Here is a 27,489-nt window from a genome sequence, read left to right as displayed (position 1 = left end):
AGTGTGTCCTTGTAGTGGTGTTACTTTGTTGGTTGATAAAGAAACTGGACAGTACCTGCACCAAATTGTCACTGTCTCATCTTAACCTGTTTCTTTCTTGTGAGTTTATTGTGTGTATTTTTTATTTTTTTTTATAACGGTCATGGTATTTTGCCCGCAGTTTGCCTTGGGAAATAGAGTGTGTCCTACATCCATATCTATTTTAAGACTGCTCTGTTGCCTGCTACCAGCTGGGGATATGGCTAGAAGGAGCAATGGTTTCATGTTGTAAGAGGAAACATTGGATGTTTCTAGGGAGCCTGTAACTGTGAGGTCCTGTATGTGTTTATAACCCAGAATATTACGCTTTTAGGAATAGCACTCATCTCACCTGACTTTAGTATTTTAAAAGTTGGTATTCTGGTTTAACTTCATTGAATAAGATCTATTTGTAGACAATGGGGAATGAGGCACACCCAGAAAGCAAATTACTGTGTTTCCAATATTTTTATTAAGTTAAGAAAAATACCTTTTTCCTTTATGTTAGTTCTGCTCAGAATTGGGTTTTGGGAGGCCAGTGGAGATTATGTTATCTTAATGATGAGAAAAATTCTGTTTGCTTAGTGCAGAGCAGTGAAAAGAATTAGGATTTACCCCTCTAGATGGTTTAGGCACTCTTCATGACTCTGCTTCTCTGCAGAAGTCAGCAGAGCCCAAAAGAGCAGTGATGTCTGTATGTTGCCAGATGCTTATGTTTGTGGGTAGCAAATATTGTTGTTTCAAGCCAAAATGCATCTGCATGGTTTCCTATTTCACAATATTTTGTGAAGGGGAGACTGAAGTGAGCTCCCAGTTAATTGCATTAGGTGATGAATACCTGCAGTACAGTCATGTTAACCTTTATCGTATTATAACAGTATGTGTGGGGCTCATAATTAGAGCTGGAACTGCTCAAGTCCTCCTGATTAGTGTAACCAAAGGCAGTTTTTTTAATGGTGGTGTTGCACATCCATATTCAGCTACGTGTTCAGTAAAGGTTGCTGTAAGAACTCATTGCAGAGCAAATCAGTCCTGCTCTTACTAACAAAGTGCTTGCAGGACCCAGTCTTTTACTGATGGAAACCTATTAATTTCAGTGGTCTGTCCAGATTAAAGTAGCTGAGGGTTACATGTATTTTCTCCAAAATTAGAACAGCCAGGCAGCCACTGCTTGTTAGAAATGCATGAGGATGAATTTCAGCTGGGTGGAAGCAAAGGAGATTTGGGAGTAGGAATACTTACAGATGCCTTTCTTAATGCTGTACATGTTGTGCCTGTGAGGGTCTTTCAGCCCACAGCTGTCCAGCTCAAACACTGGATCGTTATCATCCTCCCACACATGTTCCCACATGTGTGTTTCTTTGTGTGGGCTGATTAACATGGTTTTAGCTAAATCCCGGGGTTTGGTTCCACCCTATGTGTGCATTGGCCCCTTCCCAGAAGGTTTTATGCCCTCAGACTCAGAACCCCTGGGTGCTCTCCTGCCACCACTCTGGGTGCACAGTCTCAGGTGATGTGCTTCACAGATGCTGCTCTGCTGCATGGCATGGTGCTTCACAGATGCAACCAGAAAAGGTTAACCCCCCCCCCCCAAACCCAAACAAACCAAACCAAACACCCCCCAAAACCCAACAAAAGCTTTTTGGCCAGAGATGGGTCAAGAGGAATCCCAGGGCAAGTGCTGTGTGGTGTCTCTGGACTTGTGGTGTTTTTTGTGGGTTTTTGTGTTTTGGTTTTTTTTAGTGCTGTCACCTGGGTGAAAAGAGGGACAAGAGTACACAAATGTGACCCTTTAGCTCAAAGATGAGCAGCTACTTGGTAAACCTGACATAAGTATAAGCTGTTCCATAGTCTAGGGTGGGTTTTCTCTGAAATGCTGCTTGATTTGTTAAACAGCTCTTTGCTTCACAAGATCTGAATGGTCGGTGGGTCAGACCTGATTGTGAGAAACTGTGCAGTGTGAGATTGCTGCTCCAGTGCCAGGTCTGAAGGTCAAAAATGGCTCCCCCTTCCCTTGTTCCTAGTTCACCTGAATATCTGGTGGCTGAACTGTTCCTCTGCCTGCACTGATGGACAAACCTGTCTTCCTGGATTTCAGCCGATACACTGGAAATAGTGGGGAAGGACCATACTGGTTTTAGTGACCTTGTCCTGATGAGTATGGAGGCTAGAGGCTAGAGAGGAGTGCTAGGAGTAGATTTGGACTAGGCAAGGTGACTTGGAGGGGAGGGAACCAATATTTGTATTAGCATTGTCCTGTGCTGCATCGAGCTGGTTGTGAGTTAAAGAAAGTAACACTCTTGTGTCTGTCCAGCACGTGCTGTTCATGTATTACCAGGTAACACTTGCTGCTCTGAACAGTCTTTCACTGTGTGCAATGATTCTTCTGTTTTTCTTTTCTGGGGAGGTCCAAACCCACTTGCAAACCTGCAGCTCACCTCTGAGATTGTAGAGAAGGAGAAGTTTCTCAGAGTTTTCCATCCACTTTCATCTAATATTTAAGACGCAGCATAAAAGTTACAGTTTATGCGGTAGTACTGGGGAGTGAATTTTGTATTGATTTAAAAATAAGTCATTTTTAGCTTACTATTTTATGCATCAGAAAATGGCCTTAGCTACAGTAAGAATGCTGTATATTATTAATATACATCATTAATTTATAGAATGCTGTATATTATTAATGTAAATCATTAATTTATTCTTGGCATTGGGCTAGTAAAAGCACGTAATTTATTGCCCTGTCCTTAAAGTTGGACAAGTGAGATCTTAATAAAATCGTGATGGGGAGCAAAGCTATTTCAGAACAGAGCTGTGGTCCCACTCTTGTATTCCTCAAACACCTCTTCCTTTGGGGGTCACTTGCATCTCCAACTGAGTCAGCACAACAGCGGTGAGTCTGGAGGTGCTGAACTTGCTGACTGGAAGCTGCAGGTCTGATTTTGGTACCCAAGCCACTTGCACAGAGGCTGGGAAACCCAAATAGTTGATAAAGCAGCTGATTTGGATTGAGGAGAAGGGATGGGGTGGGAATCCCCCTGGGACATCAGTGTCTTACCCTTGTGTTCAGGAGGGCTGGGTACAACCTGCACCCCAGCAGGGTAAGTGCATGAGCCTGTGTGCGGCCAATGGGAGATGAATAGTGCTAGTGCTTCAGGCAGAACTCCAAGGCAAAGGACCTCAATTTCAGTCCGTGTTCATATGCTGGTTTATTTATAAGCTATTAAAGATGTATAAAGTGATTTTTTTGGAGCAGGCAGTGGAGCCTGTGTGTGTCTGCTTCCTACTGCATGGTCTGACTGACTGGTTACAGACTCCTGCTTGCCTTCCTGTGTGCTTTTTTGTGCCTGATCCTCCCATGTTGGACACTGTAGTTATTCCATAGACGTAAAAATTGAACCTTTGTAGGGTATGGTTTAGCTAAAGTGATGAGCAACACAACATATAGTTTGGTTGGTTGGTTTTGGGTTTTTTTTTTGTTTGTTTTTAATCTGCAAGGAAATGCATCCTGGTAAATTGCCACCCTTTCTATGCAGGGTGTTTCACATGACGCTTTCCACCAGAATTGCTGGTAATTGTATTCATGTTGACTGGAGATGGCTTGGTCTCCTCTGCCAGCTTTGTGGGCAAGTGGCACTCACTAATTTAAGGGCACTTTGGTTCAACTTTTCCTTGCAAAAGAGCAGCAATTTCAGCAGTAGATGCATATTCCTCCCCTCTAAAATTACTTTGCTGCTCACAGCCTGCTTGCTTATGGCATACTGGAAATTAGCTGCTTTTTCACTGGTCTGCAAATGCAATTAAAAGGAGAATGTAAACAGAGGCCTTATCGCATCTGAAGAGCGTACTTGTTCTTCTCTGGCAGGAATATATTTTACTAAAATGTGTGATATTGTAGCAAGACTACCTTAAAAAAAAAAAACCAACAAAAAAACCAAACAAAAAAACACTTCATGGGCATCGTGATTCACCTGTGTTATTTGCTGAGGTCTGTTGTTGTAGAGATACTGAGGTGTAACATCTGAGTTGGACTGATGTTGCTTTCAACTATCCTGTCCTTGTTGATGTTAGTTCAAGAAATACAGCATCATGACAGATGGCATTGTTTTAAGGTCTTGAAGAATGCACTGCGCAAAATACTGAGGAACCCTGAACCTTAGAAAAGGCATTTAGTAAATTGGTCTTTTAAAGTCTCTTTAGTCTGCTGCGTGATCCTTAGCATCGCTTACAGCTGGACATACAATGTCTAGAGAACTGCTGCAGATGTGCCATTGGGAACAGCCAACAACAGATCACTTTAAGCTTTTAGATACATGAGGGCGCACAAGGCAAAGCATATTACAATCATGTGGTTTTATTGTTGTAAAAGAAATTGTAGTAAAAGTTATGGTAATCCCTGGTGTTCTGCTCCAAAGCCCCTTGAAGTCTGCATAATGGCTCCATTGAATTTTAGCAGCCTTTGAATCAGGTTTCCCATTGTAGGATGATACTGATCAAAACCTGGTGCTCCAAAGCTATCTTCAGAAATCTCTCTCACTGCTCTCTTCCTATTCTCCTGGCAGTTACAAGCACTGACACAACCAGCATTTAGAAAGTTTTCTTAGATCTGCTGATGAAAAGGACTGTCTAAGAGCTAGATATTATTATTCTGCCATCGTAAGTCAGGTTAGTGGGTTACAAAGCCTGTGCTACAGTGAGGAGCTTGCTGCCTTGGATGTCTGCATGAACCCATTCACCTCCACTTTTAAGGTATGATGATGGAGCTTTCCTTTTAGGGGGAAAAAGCTATTATAATGACTCTTCGACCAAGCTCAATAAACCCCTCACCATTGCTGCTGCTTTGTCTAAATGCAAGAGGAATGCCCTAAAAGAGGTTTTTAAATTTTAAAACTTGTTGTTTTGAAGATCCTGGGTCTGTCCTGAACAGGGTGCTGCAATAGATATGTGCAAACCCCCAGCAGTGTTTGCTCTCTGGCTGTAAGGAGTCCTCCTGCTGAGTGCAGCCACTTGTGCACGAGCAAAGGGACACATGGAAGGCACTGATTTTGTGAGGAGAGCAGTGACTTGAGATGGCCGTTCACTTCCTTGATCTCCCAGTGTGGCTTTGGGTATGTCATTTAAATTTTAAGTCTCATGGTTTTCCACCTGGGAAATGGGAAGAGTAACTACTTTCCTGGACTGGCCCTGTGCAGGGTCACTCTCTCCAGCAAGGATGCTCTGCCCAGTGAGTGCAGCAGCGGATTGCTGGTGAGGAAGCAGGTTGGGGACTGCTCCATGGCTTAGAAAAAGGGGATACAAACCTGCGGCACTGCCTTGTAGAGTTGCTACTGCCCACAAGCCTGGCAGTAGTTCTCTGTATTGTGCAGTGCTTGAGCTGTTTGTGTGTAGCCTGATGGGGTGCATCTCTCTCTGTGTTTCCTTCACTGAACAGCAGGTTGTTAGCTTTTTTTTTTAACTTTCTTGCTAGCGTTGCCAGTGACTTGGTGACACCTAGAAATGTGTTTTCCAATTTAATTGTTCTGACAAACACCATTATTGGCTGACTGGGGAGCTTCCATCCTGCACTTGAGAAACACAGCATTGATTCAGTGTGGGTCTTCCCGAGGCTGAATTAAAAGAGCAGTGTGCCTCTGCTCACAAGCAGCAATTCCTCTCCTTGTTTAATAATGTCTGTGGGAAAATTCCTAGTGCTGAGCACAGGCTTTCTGTCTGCCTGTGTGCTGTTCAGACCATCCCAAAGGGTCTTGTTGCTAGAATGTGTCTTTGTACCATTTCTGGGGTAATTCCTGTAGAAACTTATTAATTCCTCCCATTTTGTTTCTATAGGGGATGGAGGTGACCTGACTGAAAGCTTTAGCTAAGTAGAAACAATTCAGACTGGCTTCATTGAATTTTCATTTAGGTCTCAAATATGTGAATATCTGCAAAACTGGCATCTCCTTCCTAAAAATCATTATAGGTAAAAATACAGTTCATAGCAGACCTTGGTTCTCAGTTTGCTGTAATCATGCAGCTGGGTGTGTAGAGCAGTTTAGGTATTTGGGGAATGGCCCATGATCAGCTAAATATTGTGCTAAGCTGGGCCCCTATAGAGACACCCAAGCCTATAGCATCTGCCTTTTTAGGTTAGAGACCTGCTGGTTAGGTAGCTCTGCACAAAATATATCCTCAGCCTGTCTGCACTGCAAGCAGAGACCATGGGGGCTGCTGCTTTGGAGGACAGTATAGATGAGATGATACTGTGACTAGTTCTTTATTTACAGCTTCTCAGAGCACAGCAGACAGCATGTAATTAGAGCAATTGGCTCTGATGTTAGAGAAAGAGAGGACAACCTCGTCGATCAGTGTGTCAGAAAGGCAAGAAAGTATGTGTCTGATGGGCTCTAGAAAGAGGAGATGATGCTTTTGGAGAGGGAAGCAGGATGTATTTGCATCTTGCTTTTATTATGGATGGAAGAGAAAATACTGCGTTAATGGGAAGATATTGAACAGCCACTAACTGAAGCTTTGTAAGCTGAAAGGGTTAGGAAGAGAGTTGGCCAAAGAAATTTTTGGGAATGGGGAATGCTGAATTTGAGCACATTCTGGAACACAGAAGACAGAATGGACTGGGAAATAAAGCAAACATGGTGGTCGTGCTTGTAAATAAGGTAAATGAAGCAGGATTAGCCTACAGCTGAACAGAAGGGGTGCTTTGGCAACCCACAGGGGAGGTCACAAACTTGCTCTTAATTTTGCAGGTAATCCCTACCTCACTCTTGTCCTTAATCCTGTAGAGAAAGAAGAGCTGCCTGTGGTCAGGAGGCAGTTGTCATGGGTTCACATCCTGATGGCTGTGTTGCTGTACTTAGCTGGCTTGCAGCTACCGCATTTAGCAGGTCTGTGTTTGGCTGGCTGCTTCTGCAGGCTTTTGGTTTAGGTTTTATCAGTGCCAGAGGTGGTGTTGAACGCAAAGATCCATGGATGCCTTGGAGTGTAAGGTTAGTGGAAAACATTACGTCAATGGGCCTGGTAATCTCTGCAGCAAGAAGGCAGTGAAAATGGAAAAAGATATGTTTTTATTGGGGCCTGCTAGGTGAAGGGATAGCCAGAGGGCTGAGATAACCTGAGAGCAAGGAAGTTCTTTGGGAGGGCTAGGAACTGGAGAAGGAAGAGCCTGAGTAGGATTGATTTATAGGCAGTAAAGACCTCTGTTTAACTCATGAGCCACAGCTTTTTCTATTTGCTGTGGCTTAGCAAATCATGGGCTTGTATTCTGGCTACTCCTGTGTTTTATGTTAAACACAGAATTCAGAGGTCTGAGTAAGAACCTGTGGGCTCTACAGAAGTAAGCAGGTTGGTGCAGATCAAGTCGACAGGGTGGAAACTCCAGCACAAAGGTTGGAAGCAAGAGCAGGGCAACACAAACTGAGGACTGCAGCCCACGTCAACCTGATCTTCCAGCTAGGGGTGCCACAAAACACTGAAGGCTTCCTGGGGTCTGAGCTTAGCATTTAACCTGTCCTGAGTTAAATAATCTTGATGGGGAAAATGGGCTTCATTTCCATGGTTTGAAGTGCTGAAATCTAGGGATGGTGATAAAATATGCAGCACCCAGAAGGTGAGGGTAGTGGGACAGGGAGCTTGCAAGCAAGCGCAGAGCTTATGTGCCCAGCAGAGCTGAGGGCCTGATTTCCAATCGCCTATGCCCTGGATCTCATCAGGGTGCTGGAGTGACTCTCCTGGAGGTGGGCCAGGCTGCTTTAGCAACTCCTGAAGTCTGGGACATGAAAGCTGGCAAGAAACACAGCCCACAGCTTCCCAGTTATGGTACTGTGCTGGGTGGTGGGAGACCCCAGCCAGCTGCTGTTGGCTTGGAGCTGGGTATGGGCTGGGGATCTTGTCATGGGTGCTGGTGAAATACTGTCCAATATGATAGTTTATCCTAAGATGCATTTAACAAAGTCTGGCTGTGAATGTTACCCTCTTCCCCTTTGCCCTCTGATGCAAGTGCCATAGAAAGGATCAGGGGTGGGGCAGTGTCTACGACCCCACTGCAGCAGTGGATGGGATCCCTGGATCTCCAGGCGTGCCACGAAGGTGACAGCAGGTGATGTCCCCTTGGGGTGAATGTCCCTCTCTAAAATCTGCAGAGGTGTGTGGGTGCATGCAGCTCAGTTTGAGAGGCAGGGGCCAGGCAGGCAGCACGAACTGCTGCCTCTGTGCTGCGTCCTCCTTGCCTGAGAGCTCGTAAAGGCAACTTCTCTGCATGCCTGGGGAGGTGGTGCTGGGGTCGCTGGGCCCTTCCCTGCAAATTAGGCTTGTGGCTTTGCCAGAAATGACATCATTTGTTAGGCAGATTTCTTCATTAGGAAGCTTTCTAATCTCAGGCATGAGCAACACAGAAACCATCCCCATCCCCCAAGCACTGAGAAAGCTGAGCTGCATTGCCAGTCTCTGCAGTACGCTTTGCTTATTTATCATTCATGGCATCATGTTTGTTTTATGACAAATGAACTTAATCACGATTTTCACAGTGGAATACACAAGAAAATACCCAGGATAACCATAGCTGCAGGTACAGAAAACCAAATTTAATTTAGAAAAGATATACAGGAGCAGTCTAAGCAGCTGAAGAATTGAATTAATGTAATAAAAAGACTCAGCTATATATAATTCTTCATGTTGGAACAATAGCCCCGTGAGATAGGATGGTGCTCAGATTCTGCATTAAACTTTTTCCTCATATGCTTGATGCTGAACCAAATCATTATCATTATTTGTGGCTGAAAAGTGCATTTGGGTGTTGGGAATATTTTTTTTTTTCCCCCCAATGTTGCAAAGTGGAGGAGGGTAGGAATTGCAGATCATTTATTAATGCTCTGCTCCATTGTGGTCTTAATCTCAAACAGATGGGCCAGGATGCTCTGGCTAAAATTCAGTGTGAACATGCTGACTTGCACAGAGCTTTCCATTTCAAGTATGGCAATGCAGAGACTGGACCAGGGCATTGTGTGTGATGGTCACCCAGAAATGTGATTCCAGAAATTTTAGAGGCTGAGAGTTAATCGCTTCAGCTTGGGAAAGAAACGTGTAAGCATGTAGGTGTGTGTGCACACATAGGCATGCATACATAAGGATGTGCTTTGGAGTGTAGTTTGGTTTTGATTCTTTGATATGGTATTTACTGTGTGGCCATGCTTGCCAGGGAAACTCTGATAACTACTTGCTTTACCCTGACAGTGCTGTATGCTTCCAATTTCTGCATAATTTCTGATCCTTAACAGTATTTTTTCCCTCTCATGATACCAGAGCAGAAATTATGATGGTTGAACCAAGAAGAACAATGCTTCAGAAACTAACCTACTGCTATCAGTGTGTTTTCGTGCTACTCCAGCCAAATGAAATAATGGTGTGAGCTGTCTGCACTGAGTTAAAATGCATTTCTGTGTGTAGAAACATCATTAAAGAGTGGCTTAAAGTACATAGCACTAAAGAAGAATTTAGGACAGAAAATAGAAGAAACTTCCCAGAGCGTGGCACCAGGCATCCTAGACTCTCCATGAGATTTAATGTCAGGGTGTGGAGAGCTTTCCTTAGGAGACTAGAGAGAGTAATTTGTTCAGTCTAGCAAAATGAAAGCTCCAAGGGAATGATTGCTTCCTATAAATATTTTCAAGGGGCAAAAGCCAATGCTGACAGAAGAATTAATGGATGTAGGTTGGTGATGAATAAATTTAGGCTGGAAATTTAGGAGACTCTTAAACATCAGATCAGTCATGTTGTGGACCAGTTTTCTAATGGGTGTAAGGAGTCAAAAGTCAAATTGTTTTTTAAGACAGAGGTTGATGTCCTGAAAATGGGCCTGTGATATTGTTCACCATTGGGTAAGGGGATGGCTCTACTTAGTGATCCAAACATTCCCCACTTACAGCTTTACATGTTGTTGAAAACTGGCTCCTTTTCCCATGAAGTGTCTTTAAAATGTGTTGGAAAGCAGCAGGCTGCTGTGTGACTGAGCAGCTTGGCTCCAAAAGTCTGACTCCTTGGTTTAAAGGTGGTGTAGCTGGAAATAAATAAGATGGCCGTGTCTCGTTTGATGACCCCAAAAAGTCTAGTTGAGAAGCAAGGTCATGGAGATGCAAGTCACGCTGGGGCTGGAGAGGGCAGGAGCTTACAGTGTATCACCTTGCACATCTGGGAGGCATTTACGCCACTTCCATTTTTCCTTTTGAACAGTCTGCCATTCCCTTCCAGCAGCACAGGTAACTGCACTCCTGCCAAGTGGTGACAGGAAATAGGTTTATTTTTGAGGGCTGAAGTGCTGGTGAGCAGAAGGGACTTCAGCTATTTCCAAGGCTGGCAGCAAGCCTCGGACCTGAGATATCCAGGCTCCTTCTTTAGCTGTGGTATCAAGGCAGTCTGTGTTTGAAAGCCTGCAACAGAGACCTCCCTCACATCTCAAACACATAAGGGTTTTGTTTCTGCGTTGCCCATGCTCTGCATGGATTTGCATGGGATGGATGACAGAGGAGTACCACAGGAGAGACTGATTCCCATCTGGGCACTTGCATATACTCCATTTTCTGCATCTGCATGATCCATTGAATTCACCAAGAACATGCTCCTCCAACTCTCAAGCAGCACTTCTGCACCTTCACAGCCTCTGCGGCTGAGCCGCAGCCCTGCCTGGAGTTCAGCACTACTGCTTCACCCTCCTGACATCTCTGTGCATCTCTGGCACACTCCTCTGGCCATGGGACACAGCCCAATGCACTAACTTCATTAAAGCCATCTGTGCTGCAGTCAGGACCTCTGCAGCTCTGATCCTAGAGACTTTGGGAATGGACCAGAATTGGGGAACCTACCAGTTTTTAAGCAAGAATCTGTATCTTCTGGAAGAGTAGTGAAGGGATTTGGGAGCCTCACATCAATTTAATGAGTATAAACGATGCAGGCACTCACAGTCTGATGCACATTACAGATACTTTTAGTGTCTGGACTCTCAGGAACATGCATCTCTGTCATCCCAACTGCTATAAAAGGCAGTTGAGTAAAGTCGGATTGCAGATGGACGAAAGTGTTATTTTGTTTTTACCTCTCATGAAAGTGAAGCTTCCAGTGCCATCTTATAAAATGTATCAATGTCCTATTTCATAGATTTCCAGGTGAATATGGCTGCATAATTTAGGTAATTAGTAATATAGCAGCCAAAGGGAAGGAACATGTGGGTAAGTGGATAATTGAAAGATGCTTGCATGAGTACTGCCAAACCTTGTTTTAGTTCCTGTGTCTCAGCTCATGGCTGTCCCCAGCCACCTCCCAGAGAGGTGGACAGATGCTTTTCAGAGCAGGCTGAATGTACTGTATAGTATGGTCAAACTGCGTGCGGCCTGGAGGGGGTGCTGAGGGAGGATAGAAATGGCTTTGGGCATCTCCATGTGCTACTCCATGCAGAGCCACTCTCCCATTGTGGAGTTAGAGCAGCCTTGAGGCAGGGCTAAGTTATGCCAGGCTCAAGCAGCCGTAAAGGGAAGAAACTGGAGCTGATCTTTGGTCAGACTCAATCCCTGCCTTTCTTGCTGTCCTATCCAAGAAGGGATCAGTGGCTTATACAAACTGGGTTCTTCCTCCTATAACTGGATAAATTGACCTCATCTGATGCTTATAGTGAGGTGCAGAACAGCTGTAATGTGCAGGGAGCCGGACACAACAGCTTATTTGATGGATTCAAGCACAGAGATGATGCTGGCGAAGGGTTAACCTTAAATCAGCACATTTCTGCCTTGAGCTAATCCCCACCCTGCCCAATGTTTCATGCTGCAGCCATGCTAGCCAGCAATATCCCAGGCCTGCTGATGAGGATGGCAGCACAACAGCACAGAGTAAAGCCTCCTGCCTCCCTGCTCCCTCCAGTAGCAGGTCTGCTCCACCCAAGGTCCTCACATCTGATGTGGAACAAAAATAGCATCAGACTGGTGCTGCTGAACCTGTCACAGGCTATCAGCCAGCAGACTGGTGCAGAGGGCATGGGATGGCCATGGTGCAAGAAGGAGCTGTCTTGGTCCAGGCAACAGGACCTGTACAAAAGCTCACGTCGGCCATGTTCTTCTGCCTTTGTGCACATGTTGCTTCTCATGCCCTTTGCTGCTCCAGGCTGGAAAAGCTCCTACCCCACAGGAGGGCAGGTCAAATGCCCAAGCCACACAGGGCTTGTGGCCACCACCTCCTTGTTTGCTCCCAAGCATCCTCTTCTTCGGGGCTATGTGAATATCTGAGAATAGCTCCTTGCCACAGCCTCCTCCACAGGAGCAGAGTTATATATTCATAGGCATTGGGTTTGCTCTGATAGTCTTTCTGAATTTATTCTAAAAAGAGATTCACCTTGTGCCTGGGAAGTGCCTGGCCCTTCCTCCAAAATGGAAGCGAGAAAAGCTCCTAGTGTGATTTTGTACATGGCTAAAAATAGTGTCCCAGGAAAGTATGATGGATGAACATCAACAAGGGAAGTGTACATCAGATGTAGTAACTGTCAGACTATACATACAGACAGGTATGTGTGTCCACCCTAGCAGTTCTGAAATTTCTTCTGTCTCTTCTCACCCATTTCATACTTCACACTGCTTTCTACCTCTCTTGTCCTTTGTTCCCATGACTTTGTTTTAACTCTTCTGCATCACTCTTCTTTCATTTAATTCTCACTCTGTCTATTTCTTTCCACATCAGTGTCCTTTTCCCCCTCTGCTTTCCATGCCAGTCCCACGCACCCCATCTTTTTCCTCTCTCCCAATAGTTCTCCCTGTTCTTAGCACTGAGTTCTTCTCCCCGTTCTTCCTTTTGTCTCTGCATCCTTTTTGCTTCATTCCTTAGCTGTTTCCTTATCATCACAACCAAAAATCTGTTGGGGATGCTCTGCCCACATAGTCCCTGGGGCAAGCAGGTGCCAAAGATCTCTGGTGTAATTTAGCACCATGTACAGAGATGGCCAAAACCTATGTGTCAGCTTAAAAGCTGACTTGAGAGCTAGCTGAAAGATGCAGAGACTGGTTAAGCTGGGCTGGGGGATGAAGCATCTTGCATCAAGGTGACCACCTATAGTTAGGATGGAAAAGCCATTTCTGCTCTCCCCATCGAAGACCAATCTGACCTTGGTCTGCAGCTTATGTGAGAACCACCTGAAGATACCCTGAGACAGGTCCAGACAAGAGATGGGGACGCTTGATACCCAAAGACAAGGGCCTGACCTAGGTTGCCAGCATAGCATTTGGCTTGGGAAATGGGAGGGCAGCCCAGGGAGGTGTTTTGTTGCATCTTGGATGTGCAGGCAGAAATATCTCACTGGAATGGCTGTTTACACTTGTCACCATGGTCAAAAGCAGGCATAAAATCCTTAAGCCTTTATCTGATGTATTTAAGTGGATGAAAATACTAAAAAGGAAGAGTCTGCCCATATGTTGTGAGTGCCTTACAGTGACAGACCTGAATGTTTATCCACATGAAGGCCCTTTCACACTGCGAAACAGTGTTAAATGGCTTCAGGGTAAATGGAAGCCGAGCTAGTAAGGGTATAAATAGCCTGTTAGAAATACTCTTCATACAGTCTCCCATCTCCAACTTACCTTCTCTGTCCTGTTTCCAGTTTTTAAAGGAGGAGAACATTGGTTATTGTCTTTGGACTATTTCAGATCAGGCTGGGAGCTGTGTGGACCTCAGAAGCCCTTTTTGTCTTATAACCCCACAGCTGATGTGGACATCTGCTGGCCTTGCGGGCAGTAAGAGATGCAGCACCTGAGCCATGTGGCATTTGCATTAGACAACATCAAATGCTATTTAGAACTTCCCCAAACTTCTAACTTATTGTGGAAAGCCATTGCCTGAATTAGTTATATTTAACTACTGAAACCCAGTTTTCCTCTTGGAAGAGGAGTTTAGTGGAAGAATGTAGTGACTTGTATTTTAGGGCAAGGTGCGGTCTGATTCTTCCTCTGTCCAGTCATCTCTGTCCATCCTCAGCCCTGTACTGGCTTAATTTCCTGTTTCCTAAGGAATGTGCACTGTTCTAACATTTAACATCAGAAAAAAAAAAAAGTGGTTCTTGTTCATAAAAGGGAAATGTTCAGGAAGGTTTACTGCAAAATTTAATCTCTAGAATAGAATCTATTCTAAATTCTTGTGAAAAATGGAGGGGAAAGGGGCTCAGACTTTCCTTGTTTGCTTAAGCTAACAAAAATACCCGTTGTCTGCATTTAAATTAGAGCATATTTTGTTAATTCACTTCTGGAAAATGTGTAAGCAAGTTCCTGTGAAGAAGCAGCTTAAAACAGCAGCTGCTTTGAACAAGCTGGGTCAGTTGGAAGTGGGGTACGCACTGCTTTTTACACTCCACAGCTCAGTGCTGCAACCAATAGTGCTGGGGAAAGATAGGGCATGATTAATCCACTGCCTGGATCATCTGCTGTTGGGAGCTATGGGGAATGGAAAGCTGTGCAGGCAAAGATGGCTCTTACCCCTGTTGCACAACTCCTTCCAGTATATGGGATTTTGGGACAGCGACTTCTAATAATACTCAATAGGATGTTACTATAGCAACTATATGATGTGGTGAATAATTTCATGGGCTCAAATCCAAAACACGGAGAACTAAGATGGGTCTGAGCATGATTTAGGACTGCCTGTGAACTTTGGTCATATGGGTGCTATGCTGAATTGGTTGGACTTGGGAAGAAGTTAGGGAAGAAGGTAAAAGATGCTACTCTGACTCTGAAGGGAGCTGCAGCCTGTTAGGTGCAGCTGGGGTGGGGTAGGGAAAATGAAGGTCCCCCTAAGTGCACCATGTTGCGCATGCTGCCACGAGGGACCCTGATGCACAGTGCTTCCCTTTGATATTCAAAGTTTGCTGTAAACCAGATCTGACATTTAGCTTCAGGTCAAATTAAATTGATTTGACCTAGAATGATTTTTATTGGTTTGTTTTTGTGTTTCATTTAAAAAAAAAAAAAAAAGGGGGAGGGGGGGGGAACCCATAGAAAAAAAAATCTGTTCCAGATCAGTTCCAAGCAGACTTATTTCCCTTTAATTTTCTGTTTTGCCAAACTTCATCTGAAGTGCTAATGTACAAGAGGCAAAATTGGGCTATTGACAGCGGTGCCAGAAAAAGACATCTGGAACCCTTTCCCAGGGCAGAGCTGGAGTTCATTCCCTGCCAAGGCCCATCCAGATGTGTTGTAATGGGCAGACGGTATATGGGCACACCTTGTGCTCCCTATTCCACTCCTCTGTCCTTTTCCATCAAGAAATACACCTTGTCATGTAGCCTAATTTTGTATCTTAACTTCAAGCCATTGCTCTTTTTCCTCTCATCCTCTTAAGACTGACTAATTCCCTCCCTTCACTTATACTGGTACCTTCAGAGTATTTATAGACTGTGATCCTGCCCTCCCCTTCCATTCGCCTTTCCATACAATATAAATCTATCTCTGTTACTCCTTCCTCCAGACTGGTCCCAGGTATCCTGCCCTCCAGTACTTACGCCACCAGCAACTTATGTAGCTTCTCTGCATCTTTCCATGCTTTTCCTAAATGAAGAAAACAAACTGCACAAATACCTGGCTCCTGGTTTATCTAAGTGCCAGAGGACAAGCTACAGATAAATAGTGGGATTCTCTTCGCCCTGCCCATCTCTATATGGGACCTTCTTTGTTTTACATTGCAGGGTTAGTCCATGAGCTCTTAATTCTTTTGCTGTCTGTTCCTGGGCTGCCTCTTGCCTCCTTTCAAGTCCTGCCTGGGTACTTCGTCATGCTCAGTCTGCAGCACTGCATACACCCTTGCACTCTGGCTTCTGCCCAAGGGAAATAGGCTACATCCCTGCACACACTGTCATCTGCTGATGCATTTACACTACCCTGGCTGAGGTTTTTAATGCAATGAATGATTAGCCAATATCTGATATTGCATGTGAAGAACTCACTCCAGGATATCTTAGTGTCTTAATTCCCCTGTTAACACTTTGTCCGTTTGATTTCCTTTACATATGTTGAGTTGATTACCAGTGAGGATTGAATGCCAAAAATACATGAGAAAGTTAAGTTTCCTACACTCACTACTTTTCCTTGGCTTCCTAACACCAAGCTTATAGCCAAGAAGGCTATTAGATTTTTTTTTTTTTTTTTAAGCAAAACCTAATGCTTAATCTTAGGTAGTAGTCATGCTCTTCCAAATGCCCTCTGGCTCACTCACTGTGGTAGACTCTCAAAATGGGCTTTTCCCTGAGGACATATTGCTTTGCTTGCCCTGAAGTTTTCTGGATGTTCCTTTCTATTGCTTTGAAAACACAGCAGAAAAACTGCTTGCCATATTTGCTTTTTCTCTTTAGACACATTTATCGTTTTGGCACGAACCTGTAGGTGAATCAGCAGTATCTGCAGACATGTCCTGTCCAGAACTTGATCTAGAAGCTGCTTTCTTCTCGGATGAAGGACTCTACCTGGTGTATCTGCTGGGATGGAAAGGTCCTTGTTCGTGATCATAGCTGCAAGTCTGGCTGTTTGTGTAGCTGTCCCCCAAAAGTAGTTCATGCTAGAGCCTAAAGCAGAAGAGCTGCTGTGGATGTCATGTATTTATCCTGTCTCCCCAAGCAGGAGGACCTCTACTGAAAGCATTTAAGAGTTACTTGTGTAACTACTCTTAAAAACCTTCAGTATGTAGGATCTGAAACCTCCCCGGGCTGAATAGGAAACTATTTCAGTGCTTTCTGCCCCTTCTAAGGTCAGGATGGCAGCAAAGTCAGAGATTTTCAGGTTTGGAGGCTTGGATGTTTCTCTGGGGGAAGGGACATTCTTCAGAGGAAAATAGATGTCCCTGTGATTGAAAAGCTAAGATTTCATTGCAGCTTTTAATGGAAATCTTCCAGCAGGTGTGGGTGAGGCAGTGGTGTGCAATAACCACTCCACAAGAACTGCTTCAGCAGCACTGTCGGCACACAGATGGGAGGTCAGGCAGAGGAGGAGAGCAAGGGGACAACTGTCTGCTCCTGCCTTTCACTGCAGCTTCCACAGTTACCTGGCAGCTGACCCTTCCCGGGCAGGCAGCAGAGACTCTATGAAAGCTGCACGAGGCATCATGATCTGGGTAATTATCCCCAGCTTTTCACTTGTGAAGCCAAATGCCAGGCTGTGCTGCTGAATGCAGAGAGAAGTGCCTGTCAGAGAGGTTGGTCCTGGCACTGCTGTCAAGCTGCTGCCCCCCTCCTGCTTTAATAACACACATTAATTCCAGCAAATGATTGGTTTGAATCAAGGTTGCTCCACCACAACCTCAAAAGCTTTCTGCAGTGCAGCTTCCGCTGTCTTTAAATCTGCAGAAGATTGTGATTTAGCCACCAACTCTGTCTGCGGGGAGCTGGGTCCCCTTGCAAACAGCAGAGGCATGACTTTGCCTTGGCTTTCCTCTGCTCTTCCAGAAAAGTGGTGATGAGCAGCTGCCTGCCCTAGAGCAAAGCAATTGCCCCATCCCTGCCCTGCTGGCTGCAGCGGGACAGAAGAGGGCCAGAGCCAAAGATACCCATGTCCCAGGTTTCTTTATCCCAGGAAACTGGGTGAGTCTGCAGTGCTGCCCGTGGGGTTGCCTGCATGGTGTGCATGTATGGAGGGGAGAGGACCTGCTCCTTTCCCCACAGCTTGGGGGTATCCAGGAGTGAGGAGCTTGTGGGTGACATCCAAGGTGTCTGTGAAAGGTCCCCAAAGGCAAGCCAGCCTGTTGACCAGGCCCCAGCTCACCACAGAGGTCCCACGTCACCCTTGCAAGCCTTCAGGCTTTGCAAATGGAAAGAGATGGAGAGCTGCCGAGTAAGGAAGGAGCAGGAGCTTCTCCTGGGCTTTCAGGGAGGGGGACAGTCCAACTAACCTGTGTTCCTTGAAACCTTAATTATGCCTCTGCTCAAAGTGCAGACTTCAGACTTTCTGGCTGGTCTCCTGGGTGGGCAAATATTTTTGGTGTCAGGTATTCATGGTCAGGAAATGGAGTGGCTTGTAGTTGTATCGGTTCTTCACTCAAGTAGAGTGAAGGGTGGAATAAGTCTCTAAAAAGGTCCTTCAGGGAAGTGAAATGTCCGGGAAGGATTTTTCCTGTCTCTGGAGTAAACTCATCTTTTGCAGGGGAAGATACATAGTGGCAGGTAAATAAAGGAGAGACCTTGAAGGAAAGGACATTTATAGCATTAGTTATAGCACATATGGCCTGATCCTCCTTAAGCAGAAGCTGGAGCCAGCAGGTTGATGCTGATTTATGACTGCAGTGGCTCTGCCCCACATTCTGCACTACTTTGAGAGGTTTAGCTTTTAATACACTTTTGAAACTTTTTGGTTGACTTTCAGATGCACCCTTGGTGCCCCCACCTTCTAGAAACAAAGGGAAATCACTTAACATGCAAGGAAGCCGCATTAGCACTTGGATCAGAGCCTGCTGCCTCACCTGCCTCAGCAGAACCTCCCTGTTTCTCTTTATAAATTAAAAAAAATAATCTTTTCTGATGTTGCTCATATTCCCTCACTCCTCCTTGATGTTATATATTCTAGGTCCTATTTGATGCTATACAGGGTCTTTTCTCCTAACGTTTTTATTGCTGCCAATAAAGGTGATCGCCAGGAGCCAGCATACACTGGTCATCTGGTCTTTCTGGCACAGGTCATGTTGCGATGGGAAAACCTTGGGTTAAAAAAGAGTTAGATGGTGATTTTTGAGCTCTGTCTCTTTGCCTGCATCAGCCTCGCGCCGCCGTGTCCTCTCTGACCTAGATTTCCCTGCTGTCCCTTGGGCATTAGATTTGATCCTGATTTGTGGCCAACAATGCCTTGTCTTCAGACTCTATTTGTTGGCTCCCAGGGCCTCGTACTTCCTTCCCTGGTGACAGTTTTACGCAGGTGTAACTCTAGTGCCTTTGGTGGAGCACTCCTGATTTACCCCAGCCCTCAGTGCCTGACAGCTGGTTTTCTCCCTGAATTACCGTGCCTGACACATCGCTGTAGGTGTTATGCATCGTCACAAAATTAATTTTCCTCTCGAGAGCCCTCAGTGATTTCAGCTGAACTTCATTGCTATTGTCGCTCTGTCTTCCTGGAAGATTCATGCCACTGGGGTAGCTTCAATCTTCGGGGATGGGGAGCCAAGTGCAAAGCGACCCTTTCTTCCTTTTTTCTCAATTTTTAATAGCTGGATTTCCATGAGGTGTTGCGGTCAGGTGGCATAGAGAAAACTCAGCAGTCCCTTCCACATGTGCATCAGGCTCTTGCTCAAAGACTTGTATTTCAGTAGAAGCCCTTCTCCAATACTGGCTTTTACTTCCCTGCTGCTAAGCCCTCTCTCCCTGGGTGTTGAAGAGCCTGAAGCTGTAGGGCAATGATTTCTGTCCCAGGTTTATCGCAGCATCAAGAGCAGCTGGCGTTGCCATTTTTCTTTTTTCCAGGCTAAGTTTGAATCTGCAGCTGAGCTGCTGTGGATTGCCTTACAACAATCATGTGAAGCTGAATTTTTAAGTAACTGGGATGCAGCAAAGGTGGGGCTGGATGTGCAGGAGGTGCCTGTGGCAGAGCCCTGGGATGGAGGCTGGGCAGGGGAAGAAGGTGTTTCTGCAGGGGGTATTGAAAGACAACCTGGTCTGAGTTTGGAGAGTGACAGAGTTTGGGGGTAAAAACAGTGAATAGCTGAAGTTCCTAAATCATGTTTGAAATGGGATTTAGGTATTTTAGAACTTAAAGGTGAAAGACACTTAGCCAAATACATCCAGATTTTGTGAGACACTTTGGTGTCTAGTGCTCTAAAGGGAGTTAGGCCCCATTTCAAGTCATTGAAAAGAATGATTTAGGTGCTAATTCATTTAGTGCTTGGAGTGGTACTCAGTGGAGTTTGATCATTCTAGGGGAAATGTGACTACAGTGAAATAAGAATGAATTATTCTCATAAGCAGGGTTTAATTATCCTTAGCAAAATGCATTTGATAACATTTCAGGCAGTACCTTAGTGTCGCTGAACCCTACCGGCCAGCCACGTTACTCATATCACAGGAGTGAAAACCTGCATTTTTCCTGAACCAGACTTTTGTTAAAACTTACTAAATGATATTTGTATCCTTTTCTGATAATTATGAAAATCTGCTGCAGCTGCATTTCTAGCAGGAGCATTTGCAACTTTATGCACATTTCAAACAGTTCTTGTGCTCCTCTCAGGGCTTGTTTTTCAGTGTTCCTGATTTTTTCATGCTGCCTAGAGTACTGGGGGGGCTGTCATGGACCTTAAACCAGGGTTTTACTGCTAGGTCAAACTGGAGCTCTCTGAAACCATTTATTGAAGCAGAAACCTAGAGGGCATGTGGGGGTGGGAACTGCTGAATCATTTACTATGGGTTCACTTTGCACACTGGCTGGTTGGCTTTGGGGAACCTGCTGAACATCCCCTGTCAGATGCCATGAGCTCTGTGGATGTCTGTGGGAGCTGAGGCTGTTCAGCATCACCAAACCAAGCTCCACTCCTCTCTTTGACTTGGCTTGGTCCAGGGCGCACCATGACACCCACAGTGCCTACTGAGCAGCAGCAAAAAGATGGACCCTGGTATCTTTTCAGAGTGGTGCTGGCAGGGAGATGATAGCTCTTGTGGTGCAGAGTCCACAACAAAAAAAAAGATGCTGTTAATAGTCTGCCGGGATGATGGTGCCGGCAGCGCAGTGCGTCCTGCGTTCCCAAGAGTGGATCCGTCTTAACCGTATTAAAAGCTCATCAGTGTTTCTTACACATCTCTCCTGCAGACAGGGCTGCAGTACTCAGCAGCTGAGCCAGGACCTGATCCGTGCCTGTCCAGTTTTTGGAAGAAATCCGAAGTCAGCTGGGGCAACAGGAGGACCCCCCAGGCAGGGTCTTGGGAAGCCACATGGAAGAACCACGCTTTGGTATAACATGACGGTGCCCTGGCACCAGCTGTTGGGGGGAGTGTCTCAACCAGGCAGCCCCCAAACTGAAATTCCTAAAAGTGTTAGGACATCCAGGGGTTGGATCCTGAAAGGTATTTGTCCCCTGGTCTAGCCTCTGTACTTACCAGGAGGTTGTGAGTTCATAAAGGATGCTCATCCTCAGAAGCCAAGGTTTTTTGGGGGCTGGGGTCCCAGCTGACCCCCACCCCCACATATATTTAGCACATGGAGGACTGAAATGAGGAAGCCCTGGAACTGGAAGCTGCAATGCCTGCTTGTAATACACAGCTAAAGCTCTGGGGCTGGAGGCTGTAGTAACTCGTATCCTCTGCATATTGATCTGCAGAAGGGGTTTTACATGCATCAAAGCATATCATTAACTTGTTTGAGTTTAGGACTTGCTTTCCATCTCGGGCAGGATGAATCAGAAGTCACTCCAATGAAGTCAATGGAGTAACCGGAGTGTAAAGAGAATTCCCCCCCCCCCCATCCTTTTGCCCTCCTACCTGTGCAGGAGACAGCACCAGCCTCTCTGCATAGCAGCGTTTCCTCTGGCTGCTGTGGGATCTGGAGGGGAAGGATGAATAACTTGCACAGCTGATGCACTGACTCATTCCTGTCCCCAGGAGCTAAGGCGCAGAGCTGTCAGCTGCTCTGAGACAGCGGGAAGCAGCCTTCTTGCTGTTCTGAGTTTCCCCAACACATTCAGGACCCATGCAGAGAGCCAGGGGGAAATAATAGAGTAGGAGCATGTATCCTTCTGATACATCCAATTTTCTTATAGCATCTATTGTGCAAATGAATCTCAAAATGACTTTCAGAGTATGGCCATATACTTCATATTTGCGAGTGCTGTGACTTGCGGAGTTATATCTTTCCTGCAGTCAGCAACATGAGAGTTCTGGAGGAAAAGAAGTTGCTAACCTGTAAAGTGGGTTTGCAAATCCTGAGCTAAAACAAAGAGCACCATCTCCTGGCAGCTGGGAATAGCTGGCACTGCTACCAGGGATGCATGCCTGGTGCAGTTCTCTTGCAAGCAGCTTGCTGCTGTCTGCATCTAACCTATAGCATCTGGAGGTAGTATAGCTCAGGGCTGACAGCTGGCTCTGGCTATTGAGAAAGGCTAATCCCGGGGAGACTGAGAGCTGATTTCGTGTTGTTATCCACAACGTGGTGATGCCTGCACTTGGCATGAGAGGTCTCAGCTGTTTGGGTTTCAAACTCTACTTGAGCTGACACACAAGTGCTCAAGTAAGTACTTTTGAGGTTTGCATGGATATTGAAATGTCTTAGGTTAGAAAATTCATGGAGAAGGGTCTTGCAAAATTGAGAGCACGGCTTCCAAGTGGTACCCTCAAATATCCCTGGGGGTAGCCAGCCTACTTTGAAGCATTGTGTGATTTGGCATGGGGCTCAGAGATGCCTCTGACATTCGTGCAAGCTGCCCTTGCCGCTGCTGGGAGTGGTACTAGCAAAGGACGTTTGGAAATCTGCGGAGCTTTCCTGAGGTTTGAGTTGGACTTGAAATCAAGCAGAGAGGAAGAAACAGCTTGGTCTGGATCTAAGACAACAGGGTGTGCTTTGAATTTGCAGATAGGCTTGGGATTGCTGTCCATCTGGGTACTGTAAAGAGATGTGGAAACATGATAAAACACTGAAAATCTATATAAAGATGTATATGACTACAGATGAGATCATAGTAAGGCAATATAATGTGAGTTTTAAAAAGGAAGGTAACTGAGTTGGGAAACTAAAAAGAAACAGTGAGACTTCATATATAAGGGTCAAAAGAACAGAAGTAAAAAGTCTTTCCCTTTATTTCTCCTTTTTTAAGGATGTTAGGAATAAGAAGCAGCCAAGGTCAAGCATAGACTTTTTGCTAGTGGCTGATGACAAAATTGTAAATATGGTACACAAAAGGCAGGTTGTTTAATAGCTACTTTTGTTGTGTATTTGGAAGCAAGCAGGAAGATGCATCTATATGGTGGTCATGGATGAATAATAAAAATGAAGGAGAGGCTGGAATGTAAGCTGCTGATGTGGGGCTGGGAAACATGGTCTGTGCTCGTCATCAGAGAGGACCCTGAGCTGTGGTTTGATCTCCAGATACAGATGTTTAGGTGGTGGCAAGGTCTGGGCAATAGGACTTTCCTGCATCACTGTCAGGTGCAATGGAATGCCATGATGGCTCCTTGGATTTAGACAGTCAGCCTTGCTATGAAATCAGCCTTTCTAGGCAAGAGGGTAATTATGAAATAAAAAGCTTGGCAAAGTGCTCAACCACCTCCTTGAGTCTTTAAGACAATATAGGTTATCTTTTTAAGAACCAGGCTTTAGTCTGAGTGCTGAAAGAAAGTCACTGCATATCCCTGAGCTCTGTGGTACCTTCAGGAGTCTTGGATCAGAGCAAAGTTGCTGTGCCCGAAAATGCTCGTCGCTCAGTTTTGGCCTCTTTGTTACCTAAAGTCTCTGGATGACACCTAAAGAGCTGAGGTACTGGGAGTGCCATGTGGCCTGAGAGACCCTCTAGCATCATTTGGAGCCAGGCAAACAAGAGTACTCCCCTTGTTTATGGGCCTTTGTTCATTGTTATCTCTAGTCCATAAATTACCACAAGTCAGGGACTGTCTGAACAGGACAAGGTGGATCTTGTCGCCAGGAAGTTGTGATCTGCATGGACACGGGAGAGAGCTGGGGACACCCTGCTCCTGGGAGCCACCAGCCCTGCAGAACTGGGGTAGCCGGTAGCGGCTCCTAAGGCTTAGTATCCAAAGCAAAAGTCAGAGCCAACTATTTAAAAGACTTACAGGAATTTGCTGGAAGCGGCTTGCTCACACTATTCTGCTTTTGTCTGAAAAGGTCACTGAAACCTTGATTCCTCCAGTTGCAACCAAAGATCCTTCCTCTTCTCAGTGCAGCTCCAGGCTGTAAAAATAGCATCATCTAATTAAAGATTAGTTCCCCCCCCCTCTTCTGAAAAATTAATAATTCTGACCGAATCACTGACATAAAATAAATACTGAACCTCACATTGCAGGGTTGCCAGCTGTTCTGCAGAACTGAAATTTCATGTCCTTCTGTGTCAGTCTGTCTGTGCCATTGAAGGTCACCAGAGTTGCATGTGAAGATTAAGAAAGGCAGGTTAACATGGAAACTGGTTATTTTGTTGAAAATTGAACACAATATTCTGAAGTGATCAATTTTAAGAACACTGAGCATACTCTAGTTGGGAAAAAAAAAAGGCAGTTTTATTTAAATTAGCTCTTTTTCTTGTCTATCATCCTCAGCTAACTTTTGATTTCCTCTTCCAGTGTACTGCAGTAGTTCAGCTTGCATTGATACAAATTGGGCTTCAGCTGCCTTTCTTAAATTAAGAGTTACTCTGCATGGAACCAATGATTTCTAAATTATTTCCTGTGTCAATTGCTAAATAGCTCTAAATCCAGTGCTGTAGGAGAGGATTTCTGGAGCATTCACTTAGTTATTCTGAGGAAACAAAACAGTCATTTTCAAATTTTTTTTTCCTTTACTGCTGATGAAAACACATGTAACTTGCTGCGCATCTCAGCTGTGCTTGAATGATTGAATCAGACCCATTACTTCTTAGCTGGTCACAGGAAGTGAAATTATTTCCCGAGGGCTCATATTACAAGAAAGCATGACTGCTGCTCTCAAGTGCTGAATAGTTTTGCTTTACCTGAATTGGCAGGCAAGTTTTTGGGCACATTTGAGGGAAGTCCAGAGTAAAAAAACCAAGCCTTTGTAACAAGGGTAAATTCAGATCTGATACTGCCCTCAGTTACCAGTGCTATTCAAGGCTTCTCCTTCCCACGGATATTGAACTAAATAAACTTAAAGTCAGAGAGGGCATTGCTTAATCACCAGGCTCTGAATACACTATTCTTCAGCAAAAATCTACTCAGCTATTATAGGTTTCCATGTCTTTAATAGCCAGCCTAATAGCTGATAGATTCACACTTCCCAAATAAGAGGCAGTTTTACCAATGGCTTTAAATCATTCCCTGTGGAAATAGAGTTGCATTAAATCCTAGTAATTAGGCAATTTCAGCTGTCTTCAGTGCTTTTGACTCTGCAGTTGCCTTGAGATTTGGGATCCCTCTATGTCCTGCTAATGTGAACCTTCTCTCTACTCACACATGCACATGGACATGCTCACACACCCTTTAACTCTTTGTCTTCCTCCTGAACCCCAGTAAGAAATGCATTTTCTGGTTTCATTGTTATTTGCAAAACCACTGCAGAAAGAAAAAAAAAAAAAAGGTTTATGATCGACAGTGAGTCCATTTTAAATCAGCTGTTGTGTTAACATCTGCTACAGCATTGGTTTTGTACTATTTGAAAATGTGAAGTGATGTTTCTGTTGATGACTATTTCAGGGTTATTTTTTCTTTCTGTTGATGAATAACATAAAGAATAGGATGATATTTTCCCAGGCTCTCTTTACCACAGTGGTTCTCCTGCGAGCTCTCCTGGGTTGCTATAACTCCTGCTATGAAGCACCTGACACAAATGCATTAGAAACCCTTTCACTGCTGTATTGATCAGCATTACTAAGTGCTGCAAATTCATGTGCATCTGGCTCGCATATACAGTGGACAAAGCAGAAATGAATGCTGCAAACAGCATCCATGAATATTGGTTTGATGGTGACTTCAATTTCCTTTGACTATGTTTGTGCTCTCTCTTTACTAGCAATAGTGGGATGTTTGTAGAAACAGATTTTTTGCTCACTGATGGTGTTGTGACGGTGTATTTTTCATGAGCACCCAGAGCAGAAAGTACTGCTCAGCCATCTTGAGCTCGTTCAAAGCCACTCAGAATCAATGAGACTTTTCTAGTGAATTCGGTGGGCTTTGGATCAGGCCCAGTAGGCACCGAGGAATCATCTAATGAAAGAGCAGCCCTGAAACCCCGTGATTTAGGCAGCCACTCACCCAGCACAAATAGTAAATTACAAACAGCAGATACTGGCAGCAACAGGCATGAATAGTCTGTAGTCAGCAATTCACAGCCCGAAATATGTTGGCATAAACAATGCATCAGATAATTCCAGCTAACCAACACATTTGTGAAAATCCAAGCCTGTTTATTGATAATTTTCAAAAAGGCAAGTTCAGCAAGAAAAATATTTGCAAGAAAAAGAACCTATGCCTTTTTGCTTACTGATCATTTAGAAATGTTTTTTGGGTATGAGCTGTCTTTGCGAGGTACTGGATGATGTCAGGTAGGACCAGATGTGGGGGCTGGGCAGCCCAGCTTAGCCCTCTTTCTGCTTCGGTTTCACTGTGGTTTTCTGCTTAGGCTCTGTTCTCATGTACCTTTGCTGATGAGACTGAGTCATTTGGAGCAGTGAGGATGAGAGCTGCCTGCAGCGAGGTACAAAAGGATCTTGCAGCCCTGAGTGAGCTGGCAGGAAAGTAGAAGGTGAAATTTAGAGTAGATAAATGTAAAGTTACACAGATAGAGAGGAAAAAAAAGTCCCAAACTCACATGCATAGGAAAAATCTCTGCAGCGACCCTCACCACTCTGAAACAAGATCTTGGCTTGATCATAAATATTTCTATGAAAAGTTCTATGCAGTGCTCCATAGTGGTGAGAAGAGCAAACTAAAAGCCAGGAATAACTGGGAAAGGTGATGATAATTTTTCTCCTGCTAGCTACAGCACCCCTCGCTCTGCGCTCTCATATGGCAAAGGCAGCTGCCGCGAATCCCTGGCCACGGGCTTTCAGAGTGTGGGGATGGAGCTGCTGTCAGCATCGTGTGTGCAGTAGCAGATAAGCGGTGAGGGCTGGTGGGCAGCACCTGCAGTCAGTGAGGATGGACACACAGGAGCAGGTAGCATAGTTAGGCTGAAAAGCAAAGTGTGGCACTTCGGGGTTGCTTTCTCCCTATGCTGCCAAGTTTCCCTTGTAAAAGGAGGAGCATACTGTTCCCACCCTAAAGGTGGCCTAGGGAAGAGAATTTGCTTGCAAGTCATCATAGTACCAACTGATGCAAAAATATCGTGAGGGAAATGGTCATTCTGCCTTTGTGCACGGCTTGGGTTGTGCATGTAAAATCCGGCAGGGTTTTGCAGTAAAACAAAGTCTGCAGCTACACACTGAACGGTGTTAAGGGGAAAAGAAATTGCTTCAGGACTCACTAAATGAGCAGCACATGCCTAATGCATGGAGGGCTGTGGGAAAAAGTAGTTGTGATGGTATCATTATGTGTGTGCAAGGAGAAAGAAGATAACCAAATGCAAGTAGCTCAGGAGCTTTCACACTGACATTTCCCAGCTTCTGGCTTTGCAGCTGCAGCAATGTCCCTTTAATATTACTGTTAAGTTTGCATTGTGCATGGTAGCCCAGGACTGGGCACATGTGGAGCAGGTCAGGAGCCCCACATCCCTTGCAGGGTGATGAGCAGAGGTCGGAGAAAGGCGGCCAGCCTCTGCGATGCAGCGAGCATCAGTGCACAAGCAGTTAAGAGGCTACCGCCTTCCTATAGGCACCAGCTCCTGCAGACATTAG

The 27,489-nt window shown here is 45.0% G+C and overlaps 1 protein-coding gene across 1 annotated transcript in view; it reads left to right on the top strand.

Annotated features, from left to right (window-relative positions):
• RTN1 (reticulon 1) overlaps nucleotides 1-27,489 on the top strand; it is a 121,303-nt gene that overhangs the window by 39,811 nt on the left and 54,003 nt on the right. The gene's annotated exons all lie outside the window — the stretch shown is intronic.

The sequence above is a fragment of the Buteo buteo genome, chromosome 6, assembly GCF_964188355.1.
Source record: "Buteo buteo chromosome 6, bButBut1.hap1.1, whole genome shotgun sequence".
Taxonomy (NCBI): Eukaryota; Metazoa; Chordata; class Aves; order Accipitriformes; family Accipitridae; genus Buteo; species Buteo buteo.
This window is presented reverse-complemented; position numbering and strand designations above follow the sequence as displayed.